The 18,940-nt window shown below is 44.0% G+C and overlaps 3 non-coding genes across 3 annotated transcripts; 2 read left to right on the top strand and 1 right to left on the bottom strand.

The window, feature by feature from the left end:
- Positions 1 to 1,837: 1,837 nt before the first annotated feature.
- On the bottom strand, positions 1,838 to 1,910 carry trnav-aac (transfer RNA valine (anticodon AAC)). Its single transcript has one exon. It is a non-coding gene; the product is annotated as a tRNA-Val (tRNA).
- Positions 1,911 to 11,118: 9,208 nt separating this feature from the next.
- On the top strand, positions 11,119 to 11,191 carry trnat-ugu (transfer RNA threonine (anticodon UGU)). Its single transcript has one exon. It is a non-coding gene; the product is annotated as a tRNA-Thr (tRNA).
- Positions 11,192 to 18,487: 7,296 nt separating this feature from the next.
- Positions 18,488 to 18,559, top strand: trnae-uuc (transfer RNA glutamic acid (anticodon UUC)). Its single transcript has one exon. It is a non-coding gene; the product is annotated as a tRNA-Glu (tRNA).
- Positions 18,560 to 18,940: the final 381 nt, after the last annotated feature.

Below are 18,940 nucleotides of genomic sequence, written 5' to 3'. Positions count from 1 at the left end.
TGGTGAGTGTCTGGAACGAGCTGCCAGAGGCAGTAGTAGAGGCGGGTACAATTTTGTCTTTTAAAAAGCATTTGGACAGTGACATGGGTAAGATGGGTATAGAGGGATATGGGCCAAGTGCAGGCAATTGGGACTAGCTTAGTGGTATAAACTGGGCGACATGGACATGTTGGGCCGAAGGGCCTGTTTCCATGATGTAACTTCTATGATTCTATGATTCTATGATTCTATGATAATAGGGCCACTAAGGGAGACACACGACAAACTCACAGGCAATGACAGCGAAATGGCAGAAATATTAAATAATCACTTTGCTTCAGTATTTACCAGGGAGACTGGTATTGTGGGCATGACAGTAGAAGAAGAGATCAAAAAGATATGTAAAGACATTTAAGATCGAAAGGGGGGAGATAATTGATAAACTAATCAATCTTAGAGAGGAAATTTCCTGTTAGGTGCCTAACCAGAGTTTCAAACCGCTCAGCCACGCTAATTTCCGTATTACTGTTCAGGAGCTTATTTCACAGGGACACGATTACTGCGCTCCATTTAGGGAGGCTCAGTGAAAGGCGGAAATTGATCTATTAATAGAATCATAGAATAAGATAGCGCCATTCAGCCCATCGTGCCAGTGCCAGCTCTCTGAAAGAGCTGTCCAGTTCGTCCCACTCGCCTGCTGTTTCCCCATAACCCTGAAAAAGTTTGATCCAAGCGTTTATCCAATTCCCTTTTGAAAACTGTGAGTTGAGAAAAACAATATTGAAAGGGGTGCTGGGGCCTCTGCAGCGTCGATGTAGAGTGTGTGATGATTGAAGTTATCAAGATGGTTGCTTTACACATGTTATGATGTGCAATCATCCTGAAATATCTTCAATATCCAATACAAATTGAATTGCAAACCTGACGGACAAACACTGGAAAACAAGTCACGAGTGAACGCAAATCATCTCGGACCCGTTTTTAGCCTCACGGCACTTCAAATAAAGTGAAATAACTTTGCATTGAAAAGATTTGGAACTTGCATCTATGCCTTTATCTGTTCCATTTCTTAAAGTTCTCTGGCGTCTGATGATGGACACGCCTCTGCTCGCTCTATTGAACAAGAAAGGAGGTGTTTGACGTTGACGGGACCTGTTGGTTATGAGCTCATCCTTTGCATTGAGTGGGTTCGCATCCTTGAAACGGCGTCAACTTTAGCCCAGCGGTGAACTTCGCAACAAACAAGTTCATCACCGTCTCACCGCGGGCACTGACTGACATGTTTATTGTGATTTCTTTCAGACCGAAATAAATAGTAAACGTGATTTTAAATTTGCACGAAGTGATTTTTAGGTAGTCGCCTTTAAATGTTTCAAAGGCGACTGCGAATTTATGATCGTCTGGCCATTTCACCAGCCGTGTTGAAAACAAAACATGTCTCTAACTTTCGCGTCTTTTTTCGAAAGGCAAAAAACATATTTCCCATGACCTCTGAAGGATGGACAAGTACATTTCAGAAAGCTGAATCAAGTTCACCAGCCTTTTAATCCGGAGTCAGACCTTTGCGCCACGCACTCTGAAGACAGGCTCCTGGATGTTATTATATTTTTTGAATGTTTCTCAAACACCGTTTCATATATTGGTTGAATGGATGAGGCTTATCAAATCTCCGCCAGATCCCACCAGGAATGAGACAGCATTGGAAGCAGCCTTCACCCCCAATATCACGCTGGCATTCATCGCCTGCTCTCAGCGGACTGCATTAACAGGGCTTGGAGATATGGACTTTGTTCACATTTAATCACCAATGTGAATCGTTAAATATTTCATCCTTTTTAATGGGGACAACGTTTCAAAATATTTCCGCCCGGTTTCGAACCGGGGACTTTTCGCGTGTTAGGCGAACGTGATAACCACTACACTACGGAAACCTGACACCTCCAACCTCGTGATAGGGATAGAACCCCTCAGCCAAACTAATTTCCGTATTACTGTCCAGGAGCTCATTTCCCAGAGATACATTTACTGCGCTGTATTTCGGAAGGCTGCAGAGAAGGATCGGTGGCGATGGTCAGGCAGGGAATCCCAGAGCATCGCGCCCACACAAACATTTCACTGTTTTTTTTTCATGTGCCTGATATCCGACCGCAGTGTAAATTATGGCGAATCAGGCATGCTCAGATGACATTGTTCACAGAGTGTTTTCTTGCAGACAAATCACACATTAGAAAACTTGAAATGAGATGAAGAGATCGGAGCCATTTAAAGTGCTCCCAGTTACTGCTGATCAGGAATTGAAACATGGCATCGGCTTCAGTGCTATGAGAATGAGGCAATGAATCCAAAAGTGGGACGAAAAATGTGCAATTTTCGTCCCACTTTTGGATTCATTGTTAACCGAAAAGTTGGGCTCGAACCACCAACCTTTCGGTTAACAGCCGAACGCGCTAACCGATTGCGCCACAGAGACCGTCTGGTCTTTTTTCTTGCAAGATACACTAAAGCAGCGTGTCACCGAGCCAAAGTTACATGTTGCAGCCACAAAAATGCAATTGTCCACCATCAGTGTTACTTTTCCAGAAACAAAGGATGGGACATTGTTTGTGGAAACATGGGAACGGTCTGGTCTCGCTCACAGCATCGATATCACCGCCAACCAGCTGTCCTGCAACCAGCGCGCCCACCGGTGCTTTGTCTGTTACTAATTCGCACTGTGGGAGAACCTTCGCCACACGGACTGCAGCGGTTCAAGAAGGCGGCTCACCACCACCTTCTCAAGGGCAATTCGGGATGGGCAATAAATGCCGGCCTCGCCAGCGACGCCCACATCCCATGAACAAACAAAGAAAAAGTATTCTAAGCGTCCTGACGCTGATGTCAGGTTTTGATCCCTGATCTGCAGTAACTGGGAGCGCTTTAAATGGCTCCGAACTCTTAATTTCATCCACAACATCAGAGTAACTGTTCCAGGGGGACATGCCGACTCAGCTGCGTCTTGGCCGCCTGTCTGGTCAGTCTTTTATTCGACTCCAATTCCGTTTCCCAAAGCGTATCTATAGATTCACAAAGCTGTTTGTCATTTCGGTTCCTTTCGATTTGTCCAGCTCCCGACTGGCAATAATTTGCAAACCTGGTTGCAAACCTCCGCCTTCCATCGTGTCCAGTGATGGGATATGTGGAGAGACTGGAGAAGCTGGGATTTTTCTCCTTCGAGCAAAATAAGGTTAAGGGGAGATTTAATCGAGGTATTCAAAATTATGAGGGGATTTTGATAGAATGGATGGGGAGAAGCTGTTTCCATTGGCAGGAGGTTCGATAACCAGAGGACACAGCCTGCATTTGTCGAGCGCCTTTAACGTAGTAAAACGTCACAAGGTGCTTCACGGGAGCGTTATTGAACAAAATTTGACACTAAGCCACATAAGGAGATATTGGGACAGGTGACCAAAAGCTTAGTCGAAGAGGTAGGTTTTAAGGTATGTGTTAAAGGAGAGAGAGGCGGAGAGGTTTAAGGAGGCATTTCCAGAGCGTAGGGAGCTGAAGGCACAGCCGCCAATGGTGGAGCGATTTAAATCGGGGATGCGCAAGAGGCCAGAATTGGAGGAGCACAGAGATTTTTTACATTCGTTCATGGGATGTGGGTGTCGCTGGCAAGGCCAGAATTTATTGCCCAAACCTAATTGCCCTTGAGAAGGTGGTGTTGAGCCGTCTTCTTGAACCGCTGCAGTCCGTGTGGTGAAGGTTCTCCCTCAGTGTTGTTAGGTAGGGAGTTCCAGGATCCAACGGCGATGAAGGAACGGCCGATATATTTCCAAGTCGGGATGGTGTGTGACTTGGAGGGGAACGTGCAGGTGGTGTTATTCCCATGTACTTGCTGCCTTTGTCCTTCTAGGTGGTTGAGGTCACGGGTTTGTGAGGTGCTGTGCAAGAAGGCAATCGAGTAACAAGTCGAGCAATGTATTCCGCTCAATCATTGATCATTCCATTCAGATCTTCTGCTTTTCAGCTGCACTTCCCCCCAAACATTGCAAATAATTTTGCTCAGTATTTGTTTCGCTTGTTTAATATTTTGTTCTCCGGCTTAGCTAGATTAATATTTCATTTCAATTATCAATGACAGGGAGCAATGAACAATGAACTAGTGAGCAAAGTTTCGTTTATTATTAAAAAGCAGTGATTCCGAAATTATCCAGGCTGATATGAATGGTATAAGAAGTAGTGATTTCGACATGATTTAAATACGCAGCCTTCAGAATCCAGAGTCAGACGCGCTACCGTTTCACCACGAGGTCTACTGATGGCATAGATTATATATATATATATATATATATATATATATATTATATATACTTATTATATACTTAAATATATATGTTTGATGCAGTGTTCCCTTGTGGTTGGGAATAGTTCATTGCACAAAAATAATTCAAGTCTGTGAGACATTTAATGTTTTCTTTAATCGCCATTAATACGTTCTGTTGCACACTTAAGTAAATGCTAACTTGTTTGCCAAGTGACAATTAAAACGTCAATAAATCTTTGTGTTTTGTATGTCATGAACTTTTATCCCTTCCCGTTTTACATACTGTATTTTAGGAGTCTGCTTAAAAATGTTTAGTGCTTATTATACCAGGAATCTGGTGTAGCCGTTGTTAAATTTAAAAAGGTTTGTAGCCCCTTTCATGCATGAACAAACTCGACCCTGAAGGTTTATGGGGAGCAAGTCCCAACAACATGCTTCCCTCCGAGGTTAAATCGGGGACTTTCTGCGTGTAACTGGTGAACATGATAACCGCTGCACTATGGAAATGAGAAACTTTTCGTTCTTAGCTCTGAAGGAAGTGTCTCGGGAAAACATGAACTGTTGACTCTCTTTGCACTGACTCTTTTCACGAATATTTCATCGATCGAAAATCTCCAAGTCACAGGGAAAAAATGTCAAAGTCATTAAACTCCCGAATCAGCCCCAAAATCTATCAATCTCAGTTTTTAAATTTTCAATTGACCCCCAGCCTCAACTGCTTTTTGAGGGAGTTCCAGAATTCCACTCCCCTTTGTGTGAAGAAGTGCTTCCTGACATCAACCCTGAACGGCCCACCTCTAATTTTAAGGTTATGCCCCCTTGTTCTGGACTCTCCCCACCAGAGGAAATAGTCTCTATCTGCCGTGTCAAATCCTTTAATAATCCAAACACCTCAATTAGATCATCCCTTAATATTCTGCACTCAAGGGAATGCAAGTCTGGTCTTTCCAACCTGTCCTCATAATTGCTTATCAAGGATAGCCAACAAAAAGGGTTTTACGACGGCTGGCTCTTGAATGCATTGGTTTTTGTCAACGGGCTCGTTGGTCTCGGGGTATGATTCTCGCTTCGGGGTTGTCTGTCCAAATATGTGAGACGTCCCGGGTTCAAATCCCGGATGAGCCCTTATTTTACTCTTCAACTTCCAAAGACAGAAAAGTACCCAAATCACCCCACATGAGTGAAACAATTCCGATGTTTCATACTATTACCAAACACAACTGCCCAACGTGGTTCTGATGAAAGGTCATTGACCTGAAACATTAACTCTGTTACTCTCTCCACAGATGCTGCCTGACCTGCTGAGGGTTTCCAGAATTTTCGATGTCATCAGAGTATCACTTCCCTCATCACCGAACTACACTCCTCCACTCGATGTCGCCTTGTGGTGCAAACAGGCTCCTTCCACACAGCCAGGTGTTCTGCTTTCGGCATCAATTATAACTATAACTTTTGAACTTGTTAGTTAAAACATATGGGCTTGCCCATTGACCAGAGACCAGAAGAGTGTTTATCTCTCACCAGTGCAGCCCTTTCCCGCTGCGTCAGCTTGGAATGATATGTAGCAATCATACATATCTCACACCTCTCCTGCTTCCCTGTGAAGCTGGTAAGACGAATAGCACACAATGCTGTCTGACACACATACACACCAGCTCTGAATGATTTAAAGGCCTTGTTATGATTGTCAAAGAATTGTTTATATCAAAAGGATAATTAAACTTATGAGTATTATGATATCAGCTCCGATCCAAGAGTTTCTGGACTTCAGAATCTACTCGTCTCTATATTAAACATATGCATGCATATAAAATGAAGCAAATCTGTCTTATGATTGTAGTTTCATTCTCCCAACAGAGATTTATACTTCCTTACTTAAGAGGCAAAAGGTAAAGGTTAATATTAATTCAATATAAAGACTAACTCTTTCCTTACAATACAGATACCCCAAACTAATATAACACCTCAAACTGATAGAGCTTCTCAAATTAAAACAGTACCTCAAACGAATACGGTACCTCAAGCTAATACAATACCTGAAACGGATAGAGAATCTGAAACTAATATAATACCTCAAGCTAATACATCATCTCAAACTAATAAAGTACCTCAAACTAATACAGTACCTCAATCAAATACAGAACCTGAAACATAAATTAATACCTCAAACTCATACAACATCTCAATCTAATACAGTATCTCAAAGCAATAAAGTACCTCAAACAAATACAACAGCTTAATCCAATACAGCACCTCAAACTGACGCAGAATCTGAAATTAATATTTTTTTTTATTCGTTAATGGGATGTGGGTGTCGCTGGCGAGGGGGTCATTTATTGCCCATCCCTAATTACCCTTGAGAAGGTGGTGGTGAGCCGCCTTGTTGAACCGCTGCAATCCGTGTGACGAAGGCTCTCCCGCAGTGCTAACAAGTAACAGACAAAGCAGCGATTAGCGCGCCGGTTGCAGGAGAGCTGGTTGGCGGTGATATCGATGCTGTGAGCGAGATCAGACCGTTTCCATGTTTCCACAAACAATGTTCCTTCCTTTATTTCTGGAAAAGTAGCACTGATAATGGACAACTACATTTCTGTGGCTGCAACATGAAACTTTGGCCAGGTGACACGCTGCTTTCGTGTATATTGCAAGAAACCACAGCGGTTGGTCTCTGTGGCGCAATCGGTTGCGCGTTCGGCTATTAACCGGAAAGGCTGATGTTTCGAGCAAGAAAACACTCTATGAACAATATCATCTGAGCATGCCATTCGCAATAGTTTAAACTGCGGTCGGATAACAGGTACATGAAAAAAACAGTGAAATGTTTGTGTGGGCGCGATGCTCTGGGATTCCCTGCCTGACCATCGCCACCGATCCTTCTCTGCAGCCTTCCGAAATACAGCGCAGTGAATGTATCCCTGTGAAATGAGCTCCTGGACAGTAATACGGAAATTAGTTTGGCTGAGGGGTTATCTCTATAGCACAGAGCTTAACTGATCAGGTTGCCGTAGTGTAGTGGTTATCACGTTCGCCTAACACGCGAAAAGTCCCCGTTTCGAAACCGGGCAGAAATATCTTGTAAAACTTGTCCCCATTAAAAATGATTAAATATTTAACGATTCACATTGCTGAATGATGTGAACAAAGTCCATTTTTCCCAGCCCTGTTAATGCGATGAAAGCCAGCGTGATATTGGGGGTGAAGGTTGCTTCTGATACTGCCTCATTCCCGGTGGGATCTGGCGGAGATTTGATAAGCCCGATGCATTCAACCAATATCTGAAACGGTGTTTGAGAAACATTCAAAAATATAATAACATCCAGGATCCTGGCTTCACAGTGCGTGGCGCAAATGTCTGACTCCAGATCAATAGGCTGCGTGTTCACATCACATCGGGGTCACTGTTTCTTTCACCGCTGACATGAGACTGGATAATTCCCGAATGAAGGTTTTAATTGCTTTTTCACCAAAAAAAACAGAAGTTTGGTCGAAACCCTGACTCAGTACCTTCCCAGTGGCAGGGAGGGGAGCGCTGATACCCTCATTTATTTCATGCAACAAACTGACACGAATACTGGTATTGATTCAAAATCGACCTGCAGATGGACACACACAGAAAATAGACAACCACAGAAACAGACAGCAACTATTTGCCTATTTGCACATATATATATAAATCGTCTATATATATATATATAGCCTTTAACGTGGTCAGACGATTTAAGCTCGGTGAACTTGCTTCAGCTTTCTGAAATGTATTTGTCCATCCTTCAGAGGTCACGGGAAATATATTTTTTGCCTTTTGAAAAATGACGCGAAAGGTAAAGACATGTTTTGTTTTCAACACGGCTGGTGAAATGGCCGGACTATCATAAATTAGGGGTCACCTTTGAAAAATTTAAAGGAGACTACTTCAAAATCACTTATTGCCAATTTAAAATCTCGGTCACTATTTATATAGGACTGAAAGAAATAACAATAAACATGTCAGTCAAAGCCCGCGGTGAGACGGTGATGAACTTGTTTGCTGCGAAGTTCACCGCTGGGCTAAAGTTGACGCCGTTCAAAAGACGCGAACCCACTCAATGTAAAGGATGAGCTCATAACCAACAGGTCCCGTCAACGTCAAACACCTCCTTTCTTGTTCAATAGAGGGAGCAGAGGCGTGTACATCATCAGACGCCAGCAACTTTAAGAAATGGAACAGATAAAGGCACAGATGCAAGTTCCAAATCTTTTCAATGCAAAGTTATTTCACTTTTCTTTAAGTGCCGTGAGGCTGAAAACGGGTCCCAGATGATTTGCGTTCACTCGTGACTTGTTTTCCAGTATTTGTCCGTCAGGTTTGCAATTTAATTTGTATTGGATGTTGAAGATATTTCAGGATGATGGCACAACATACCATGTGTAAAGCAACCATCTTGATAACTTCAATCATCACACACTCTACATCGACGCTGCAGAGGCCCCAGCACCCCTTTCAATATTGTTTTTCTTAACTCACAGTTTTCAACAGGGAATTGGGAAAACGCTTGGATGGAAACATTTTACAGGCTAGGGGAATGAGCAGGCGAGTGTGACGAACTGGTCAGCTCTTTCAGAGAGCTGGCAAAGGCACGATGGGCCGAATGGCGCTGTCTTATTCTATGATTCTATTGATAGATCAATTTCCGCCTTTCACTGAGCCTCCCGAAATGGAGCACAGTAATCGTGTCCCTGTGAAATGAGCTCCTGAACAGTAGTACGGAAATTAGCGTGGCTGAGCGGTTTGAAAATCTGGTTGGGCTCCTAACAGGAAATTTCCTCTCTAAGATTGATTAGTTCATCAATAATCTCCCCCCTTTCGATCTTAAAAGTCTTTACATATTTTTTGATCACTTCTTCTACTGTCATGCCCACAATACTAGTCCCCCTGGTAAACACTGAAGCAAAGTGATTATTTAATATTTCTGCAATTTCGCTGTGAGTTTGTCATGTGTATGCCTTAGTGGCCCTATTCCTATCCCAAATTTTGCTTTTTTTGATATTCCTTTTTGCCTTTCAAATAGTTCTTTAGATTTCTTTCCCAGTCTTTTCACATTCCCCTCTCTCCTTTTTTGTCCAGTGTGTGCCTTTTTCTTTAATTTCAATTTTGCCCGTATTTCTTTATTCATCCCTGGTGTGTCATTTCTGGCTAGTTTGTTCTTGCTTTTTAGTGGGATATATTTCTCCTGGACTCTTTTGATCAGCGTTTTAAATGTTTCCCACTGCTGTTCGATTTCTTTGTCCAGGTCATCAACCATTTCACGGTTGGAAACTTCTCAATTCACGTGTCCATGACAAAGCCAGTTGCTTTTGTGGGAGGAGCAAATCAACTTGGCAGAAAGATCAGCTGCAGCCCAATCCACAAATAAAATATTTCCACGTCTTAGTGAAAATAAGCACTGTCAGAAGTGTGATTCGAACCCACGTCTCCAGAAGACATTGCTACCTGAACGCAGCGCCTTAGACCGCTCGGCCATCCTGACTAGCGAATGCAAATTTCATTCTGCATTATTTCTGTATTGTTGGTCAGTGAAAGCAGGATAATAGTTTAAAATCGCACTCGCTCAACGTGGGGGTCGAGCCAACGACCCTGACATTAACAGTCGCATGCTCTACCGACTGAGCTAGCCGGGCCTCGTTAGTTTTAATCGCCTTATCTGTTATTGCAGCAAGCAGGAGAAAGACTCCATTTCAAATTATTGGAATCATTTCTGAGGGCTCGGATAAACTGTCACTTCGAAAGGCACGGGCTCATCAAGGACAGTCAGCATGGATTTGTTCAGGGGAGGTCGTGTCTGACGAACCTGATTGAATTTTTCGAGGAGGTGACAAGGAGGATCGATGAGGGTAGCGCAATTGATGTAGTCTACATGGATTTTAGCAAGGCTTTTGAAAAATTCCCAAAAGGGCAGATTGGTCGAAAAAGTAAAGGCCCATGGGATCCAAGGGAATGTGGCCTTTGGATCCAAAATTGGTTCAGTGGCAGGAAGCAAAGTGTAATGGTCGATGGGTGTTTTTGCGGCTGGAAGGCTGTTTCCAGTGGGGTGCCGCAGGGCTCGGTACTTGGTCCTTTGCTTTGTGTGGTATACATTAACGATTTGGACTTAAAAGTAGGGGGCATGATGAAGAAATTTGCGGGTGACACAAAAATAGGCCGTGTGGTTGATAGCGAGGAGGAAAACTGTAGACTGTCGGGGTTCAGGCAATTTTCTGATAACAAAGCACTCAATCTATCTCTGAATGAATTTTGAACGGATACGTTTGTTTGACCCGGAACAGGCACGATGGGCCGAATGATCTCCTCTTGTGGACTAACATAATACCATGATACTTAGTGTTATCAGAAGGAAAAGCAACACATTGCAAATAAGAGCAGAGAGAGGAGACCAGTCTAACAGCATAACAGCACGGTGAGATATTGTATTTGAGAAGGATGAGGAGGGATAGTTTATCATGGTTGTAGTCACATAGGGTATCAATTGTGACTTTGATCAGGACAATTTCATGCTGCGACAAGGGCGGAAACCCAATTGGAGAGATTCAGCCCGGGTGCGTCCCCATCGTGCGCGGTGAGACGGAAGAAGCGGGGGGTGCGGGGAAGTGTCAGAGCTGGGGCTCACTGGTGGAAGCAGCATAAAATTTTAAAACGGTACTCGCCCAACGTGGGGCTCAAACCCACTACCCTGAGAGTTTTTAAAGTAAAGGGGGAGCAGCCACCATCTGGATCTCTTGCTGTCCTTGAAACAATACATTCCAAGTAAGAGCAGAGAGAGGACACCATTCAGTTTCCCATTGTGTTGAACCAAATGCGATCGGTTTCCGTAGTGTAGCGGTTATCACGTTCGCTTTGTATACGAAAATTCCCCGGTTCGATCCCGGGCGGAAACCTTATGTTGGAACTTGGTCTCCATGAACATCCAGATCGATTTTCTTCTCCTGCCAAAAGGGGAGACAGTGGCTGCTCCCTTATTCTTTGTCAGCTGCGTCTTTTACTTCATGGAACAGATAACTTTGAGTGTGAGAAAACTGATCCACAGTGACGCTCACTTCAAGTTTTATTCCCTTTTAATCTGGAAGGAGAGATTGGCTTTGGACAGAGTGGCTTTTGAAAGCCGTTAGTTGTGTGGGATCGACAAACCTTTTCCGCTGGTGGGAGACAAGGGAACCGAACCAACCATCGACCAAGTTCTCCCGAATTATCCGCTGCAATGGGAAACCGACCAACAAAAGCCCTTTTATTGACCGTGGAGGTTCAGACAATTTTCTGATCACAAAGCGCTCAATCTATTTCTCTTGTCAATTTCCCGATGTTTCCGGATATTGTCTGCATCTCTGCCCTGTGATTTTTTCACTATGTGTCCACCTGCAGGGTGGTTTTTGAACGAATTCGAGTGTTTGTCTTCTGTTTATAACATTAAATAAAAGAGGGAATCAGACACTTCCCTCCCTGACACCAGTGAGACAGACTTGTTATTGTGAAAACGCAAAGAAAGCATTAATTGGGGAATTATACAGACTCTTATCAGCGCCAAAAGTAGCTTTACAATATATACACCCCAATAAATAAATAATTAATACAGATACATGTTAATACATTTGCAACTAACAGAGTCACTAAACCAGAAATATTATTTGTACCTAATAAAAACTCTGCCAGATATATTTAGACATCTTACATACCTTACTTGATGGTCTAGTGGTTCGGGGCAGTGTTTTCAGCGCCATGGTCTAGTTTCGATTCCTGGTCATGGAAGTTGCTCTTACAAAAAACAATTGTCAATTTTGAGGAATCAGAGCAAATTTACGGCATAGAAGAAAGCCTTTCGGCCCATCGCATCTGCGCCGGCCGAAAATGACCCTCCCACTTTTTGCACTCGGTCCGTTGCTTTGCAGGTCACGCCAGGTCAGGTGCAGAGCCACATATTTTTAAATGTAACGAGGGATTCTGCCTCTACCACCCTATCAGGCAGTGAGTTCCAGACCCCCACCACCCTCTTGGTGAAAACATTTCTCCTCAGCTCCCCTCTAATCCTTCCACCAATCACTTTAAATCGATGCCCCCTGGTTATTGACCTCCCTGCTAAGGTAAATAGGTCCTTCCCATCCACTCTATCTCGGCCCTTCAAAATTTTGTACACCTCAATTAATCACCCCTCAGCCTCCTCTGTTCCAAAGAAAACAACCCCAGCCTATCCAATCTTTCCTCACAGCCAAAATTCTCCAGCCCTGGCAACCTCCTCGTAAATCTCCTCTGCACCCTCTCCAGTGCAATCACATCTTTTTTGACCAGTCTGCCAAGTGGGACCTTGTCAAAAGCCTTGCTAAAATCCATGTAGACTACATCAAAGTACTCCAGGTGTGTTCTCACCAAAGCCCTATTTAATTGCAGCAAGACTTCCTTACTCTTATACTCCAACCTCCTTGCAAAAAGGCCAACATAACATTTTTCTTCCTAATTGCTTGCTGTACCTGCATGTTAACTTTTTGCGATTTGTTTACAAGTGCACCCAACTCCCTCTGAATATCAACATTGATTGGACTCTCAACTTTTAAAAAATATTCTGCTTTTCTATTCTTCCTACCAAAGTGGACAATTTCACATTTTCCCACCTTATACTCCAACTGCCACCTTCTTACCCAATCACTTAACCGTCCACCTCCCTTTGCGTCCTCCTCACGCTTACTTTCCCACCTACCTTTGTATCATCAGCAAACTTGGATACATTACACTCGGTCCCCTCATCTAAGTTATTAATATTGAATGGAAACAACAATTGCAACATAAATTGTCCGTCCAGGATCGAAAGCAGGGCCGTTCGCGTGTAAAGCGAACTGGCAACCACGACACCACAAAAAACCGCTGGTGACTTATACTGGACAGAGGGGAACTGACCAGTCACCTCTCTCTCCTCTGATTGGGACAGTTTTACTTCTCTTCAAACAACATCTCTCCTGTCCCACACTAAAATCATGGAATTGAATCATAGAATATTACAGCACAGAAGGAGGCCATTCGGCCGTGTTGCCCTGCCTACTCTTTGAAAGAGCTGTCCAATTTAGTCCAAAAAACCCTGCCTTTCCCCCCTAAATTTGCAAATCAGTCCTCTTCAAGTACCTGTCCAATTGCCTTTTGAAAGTTCATATGAAAGCTGCTTCCCCCACTCTTTCAGGGAGTGGCTACCAGATCGGAACAACCCTCTGTGTGAAAAAAAATCTCCTCATTTCCCCTCTCGTCCTAAAAGTTCTCAATCCTTCTCCACGGATGCCTTTTTACAAACATTTCATTCATCAAAAGCACACAAGTTACACAGGAAAAAGTCTTCATTTTCAAGTTATTAACGTTCCGAAGGAGCTCTTTAATTTCCCTCCCCTAATCTTATGAATCAGATCATTCTCGTCCGGATCCTTTTCCACATGAACCGGCCTCCCCTCCTCAGGAAATAGCCATTCTGATTCTGTGACTGTGGCCAGCTTTGTTCGGGCAGTTGGTTTGACAGGGACCTCACACCGCACTCTCCTCCCGTGTTTTCTTCCACATCCGCAGATTGGGGCCGGGCCTGGACTGATTTTTTTCTCTGCCTCACCCGGGGCCACTGAGTCTCCAACTCAGATCACAAACCAGCTCTCCTACACCCGATCACCAACTCACCCAGTTTGTAAATTGAAACCGGAGCAAGTGCCTCGTAAGAGGGCAATAGATGTAGGGGAGGCAGCAACCTCTGATAAAATCTCAGGCTCATCAGAGAGGTTTGTGTATCTGAACCCCTAATAACCTTCTGCTCCTTTTATAGTTTTGACCATTGCACACTACGCGGCACTGACAGACTCGTCTCTTGCACTGACAGTCAAGCAAGCGGAGGGTTCACTCGCGAAAGCAGCGTCAAAGTTTAAAACAGAATTTGCCCATTAAGGGTCTCATGTGCGACTGACTGAATTCGCCGGGCCTGCTGAAGTGTTTCCATTTGGTCTGTTATTGCAGCGAGGTGGCTGCTGACTCCGCCCCAGGGGCTGAGTTTAGAATCGTGGAAGGATACAACTCAGACGCAGGCCATTCGGGCCATCGCGCCCGTGCCTTGTCCGACAAACCATGTACCAGATTCTCCTGAATTCCAAGGTGTGGAACGAAAGTAAACAACAAAAGGCCTTACATTCGACCGTGGAGGTACAGGCAATTCTCTGAGAAACCGGGTTGTCTATTTCCCGGTGTTTGCCTGTCTCTCTGGTTGTGTTTATCTCTGTGCGTGTGGAGCTGCAGGCTGATTTTGAATTAATAAGTGTGTTTGTGTATGTTTCTTGCAATAAATAAATGAGGGAATCAGACGCTTCTCTCCCTGACAGTGGGGAAATCGTGAGGCGGAATTCAGAGCAGGATTCTGTTTGTTGTGAAAACGGGATTGTAATAAGGAAGCGGGAATTATCCAGCCTCCTAACAACACTAAGGACAACTGTGACCCCGACGTGATTTAAACACACAACTTTCTAATCTGGAGTCAGACGCGCTACCGTTGCGCTACAAGGTCTGACAGCAAAGATTTGGATGTTTACCTTTATGAAAGTTTCTCACACACCGTTTCATTTATTTCAGATTACTAAATCCCCTCCCACTCCCACCGGGTGTCAGGCAGCCTCAGAAGCAGCCTTCACCTGTCCGCGGCAGCATGACTGCAGCAAATCCAATTACACACACCCGGCACCCAGAATCATCACATCACAGGAAAGGAACTGCTCAAAATGCACAATAGGGCGGGCAGCATCTGAAAAAACTCTGAGAGTTTCTGTGTGTGGACTTTGTTCAGGACTGCGAACAGGACGGTATGAAAATTTAAACAATGGATGTGTACAAATGGATGTCATGCTTCTTTACAAAGTGAGTGTTTATGTTATGTGTGCCATTTATAAATTTATTTTAATTATTTTTACAATATGATATATCTTGTTATAAATATATATGATTGCATCTGTGACACTTAGAAATACATTTGGGTGTAACTGTGTGGTGGTTATCATTATATCGCTGTGTATCTGTGTTATGTATTTGTGTGTAATAAGAAATAAGACATAGAGAAATAAATATCCAGAAAATACATTGACATTATATACACCCCAATAAGTGAATAAATAATACAGATACATGTAAATACATTTGTAAGCAGCAGTCATGAAAGGCATTTACTTCTCCTGGCTTCGGGATGAGCCGGTGGGCGTCAAAACCTGCCGTGGACGGAGACCGGGTTGCTGATTGCGGGAAGAGCAAATCAACTGGGCCGAAAAATCAACTGCAGCTCAAGCAACAAATAAAACCATCCAAGATAAAGCAGCCAGCTTGATTGGCACCCCATCCACCACCCTAAACATTCACTCCCTTCACCACCGGCGCACCGTGGCTGCAGTGTGTACCATCCACAGGATGCACTGCAGCAACTCGCCAAGGCTTCTTCGACAGCACCTCCCAAACCCGCGAACTCTACCGCCTAGAAGGACAAGAGCAGCAGGTACATGGGAACAACACCACCTGCACGTTACCCTTCAAGTCACACACCATCCCGACTTGGAAATATATCGCCGTTCCTTCATTGTCGCTGGGTCAAAATCCTGTAACTCCCTTCCCAACAGCACTGTGGGAGAACCGTCACCACACGGACTGCAGCGGTTCAAGAAGGCGGCTCACCACCACCTTCTCAAGGGCAATTAGGGATCGGCAATAAATGCTGGCCTCGCCAGCGACGCCCACATCCCGTGAACGAATTTTTAAAAAGGTGAATCTTTTAATCACCATTAATAAACGCACAACTTTCTGTTTCGCACTGAATGAAATGCTAACAAGTTTGCCGAGTGACTGTCGAAACTACGCTAACTTTTGTAACTTTCATCCCTTCTCATTTTACGCACTGCTTAAAAGTGTTCAGTGGTAATGAGACCAGGAATCTGGAGCAGCCGTTGTTGAATGTGAAAGGATTGCAGCCCAATTTTCACGAGAGAAAGCTCGCCCCTGGAAGTTTGTGAGGAGCAAGTTCCATCAAATTGTTTCTGACCCGGGATTAAACCGGGAGTTTTTCGTGTGTGAGGCCAACATGATATCCATTACACCACGAAAACATCTATTTATTGCAGCCCAGGTCAGATGGAATTGTTAAAGGAGAAAGTGAACTGCTGACTCCCACTTCTGGGGGATATCCCAAAGCGCTTCATAGAGGTGTAATCAAAAACATAGAATAATTGAAACACAGGAGGCCATTCGGCCCATCGTGCCTGTGCCAGCACTTTAAACTAAATGGTGCAATTTTAAAGGGGGTGTAGGAACAGAGAGACCTGGGGGCATACGTACACAAATCTTTGAAGGTGGCAGGACAAGTTGAAGAGATTGTAAAAAAAAATATCCGGAATCTTTGACTTTATTAATAGAGGCCTAGAGTACTAAAGCAAGGAACTTATGCTAAACATTTATAAATCACTGGTTACGCCCCAGCTGGCCACCACACAATTCTGCCCAACACACTTTAGGAAGGATGTCAAGGCCTTGGAGAGGGAGCAGAGTTGATTTACTAGAATGGTGCCAGTGATGAGGGACTTCAGTGAGGTGGAGAGACTGGAGAAGCTGGGGTTGTTCTACTTTGAACAGAGACGGTTAAGGGAAGATTTAACAGAGGTGTTCAAAATCATGAACGGTTTTGATGGAATAAATAAGGAGAAACTATTTCCAGTGCCAGAAATTATGGTAACCGGAGGACACAGGTTTAAGGTAATTGGCAACAGAGGTGAGATGAGGAGAATGTTTTTACGCAGCGAGTTATCATGATCTGGAATGCACTGCCTGAAAGGGTGGTGGAAACAGATTCAATAATAACATTCAAAGGGGAACTGGGGAAATCCTTGAAGGGGAAAATTTTGCAGGGCTTTGGGGAAAGGGAAGGGGAGTGGGTCTAATTGGGTAGCTCTTTCAAAGAATTCGCACAGGCACAATGGGCCGAATGGCCTCCTTCGATGATGTTTCCATGCTGTGATTCTATGTTACGGAGTATTTTCTGATGCAGTAGTTTTCAGGGCAGAGGACCAAGTGGGGATTGAACTCGACGGCAAGTGTATACAGTTCGTTCAAAGGACTGAAGCCGATGGTTTCATTCTTCCCGTCGCTTAGCAGCACGAAATTACTCGGCCATGCAGGCGACTTTTTTTGTCTTCATTCATGGGATGTGGGTGTCAATGGCAAGGTCAGCATTTATTGCACATCCCTAATTGTTCTTGAGAAGGTGCTGGTGAGTCGCCTTCGTGAACTGCACCTTCCATTGACTGTGTCATTGACATTTTCCGGATAGAGAGAAACTATTTCCGCTGGTTGGGGTTCTAGGACTAGGGGGCACAGTCTAAAAATTAGAGCCAGATCTTTCAGGAGTGAAATTAGAAAACACTTCTGCACACCAAAGGTGATAGAAGTTTGGAACTCTCTTCCGCAAACGGCAATGGATGCTAGCTTAATTGCGAATTTTAAATCTGAGATAGATAGCTTTTTGCCAACCGAAGGTATGAAGGGATGTGGACCAAAGGCAGATATATGGAGTTCGACCACAGATTCGCCATGATCTTATCAAATGGCGGAGCGGGCTGGAGGGGCTTAATGGCCTACTCCTGTACTGATGGTACATTTCCCCAAGTGTCTGTTCTCTCCACAGTTGTTGAATTATCGCCTTGTGTTTCTAGCATATTTTCGTTTAAAGCTCGGTTTGGGGATGAGACGGTGGGCGTCAAAACGTGCCGTGGATGGAGACCGGGTTGGTTATTGCGGGAAGAGCAATTCAACTGCAGCTCAAGCAACAAATGAAATAGGAGTCAAAATAACCACTGTCATAAGCGGGATTTGAACCCACGCCTCCAGCGGAGACCGCAACCTGAACGCAACGCCTAACTCCACTCGGCCATCTTAACCGACAAATAGCTCGTTCACTCGCATTCCTTTCCACACTGAGACCGCCCCGGAGACAGTTTCACTCACTCCAGTGCTTGGTAAGATAAATGCTGCCATAAAGGCTCGGTGAGCGGGATGCTACCTACCCGGGTTTTCATGGGCCTATTGTGCATTATTCTTATTTAATCACGGAAATATTCGCAATAAGGAACTAAACAGAATTAAAAGCTTAATCACAGAGAAAGGAAAATCCATGTTACATCTGATAATGTTGCAAATAGCGCTCCCTGGTGGTCTAGTGGTTAGGATTTGGCGCTTTCATCGCTGCAGCCCGGGTTCGATTCCCGGTCAGGAAAGCAACTTTTGAACACATTAATCGCCGATAACGTTATTTTGCAGAATGAAAGGCTCCTGAGGGAAGTTGTAAAACTTTAATAATTTCTTTTGTGCGATGAACTTTTTATCCCTTCTCATTTTACACACTGTATTTTTAAGGGCTCGGTTTAAAATGTTCAGTGCTCGTGAGACCACGAATTTGTGTTAAATTTAACAGGACCGGCTCTTTCACAGAGAAAAAAAAAATTGCCCCAACATAATGTTTCCACCCTGGAAACTTTCGCGTGTGAGGCGAACATGATAACCACAACACTTCAGAAACCTCTGTTATGATCATCAGCCAGAAGTTCGAATGACTGCATTGATTCTCTTTCAGAACTATTCAATTGATCGAAGTTGCA

Source organism: Heptranchias perlo, unplaced genomic scaffold, assembly GCF_035084215.1.
Source record: "Heptranchias perlo isolate sHepPer1 unplaced genomic scaffold, sHepPer1.hap1 HAP1_SCAFFOLD_59, whole genome shotgun sequence".
Taxonomy (NCBI): Eukaryota; Metazoa; Chordata; class Chondrichthyes; order Hexanchiformes; family Hexanchidae; genus Heptranchias; species Heptranchias perlo.
Note: the sequence above shows the minus strand (reverse complement) of the source record. Positions and strands in the feature narration are given on the sequence as shown.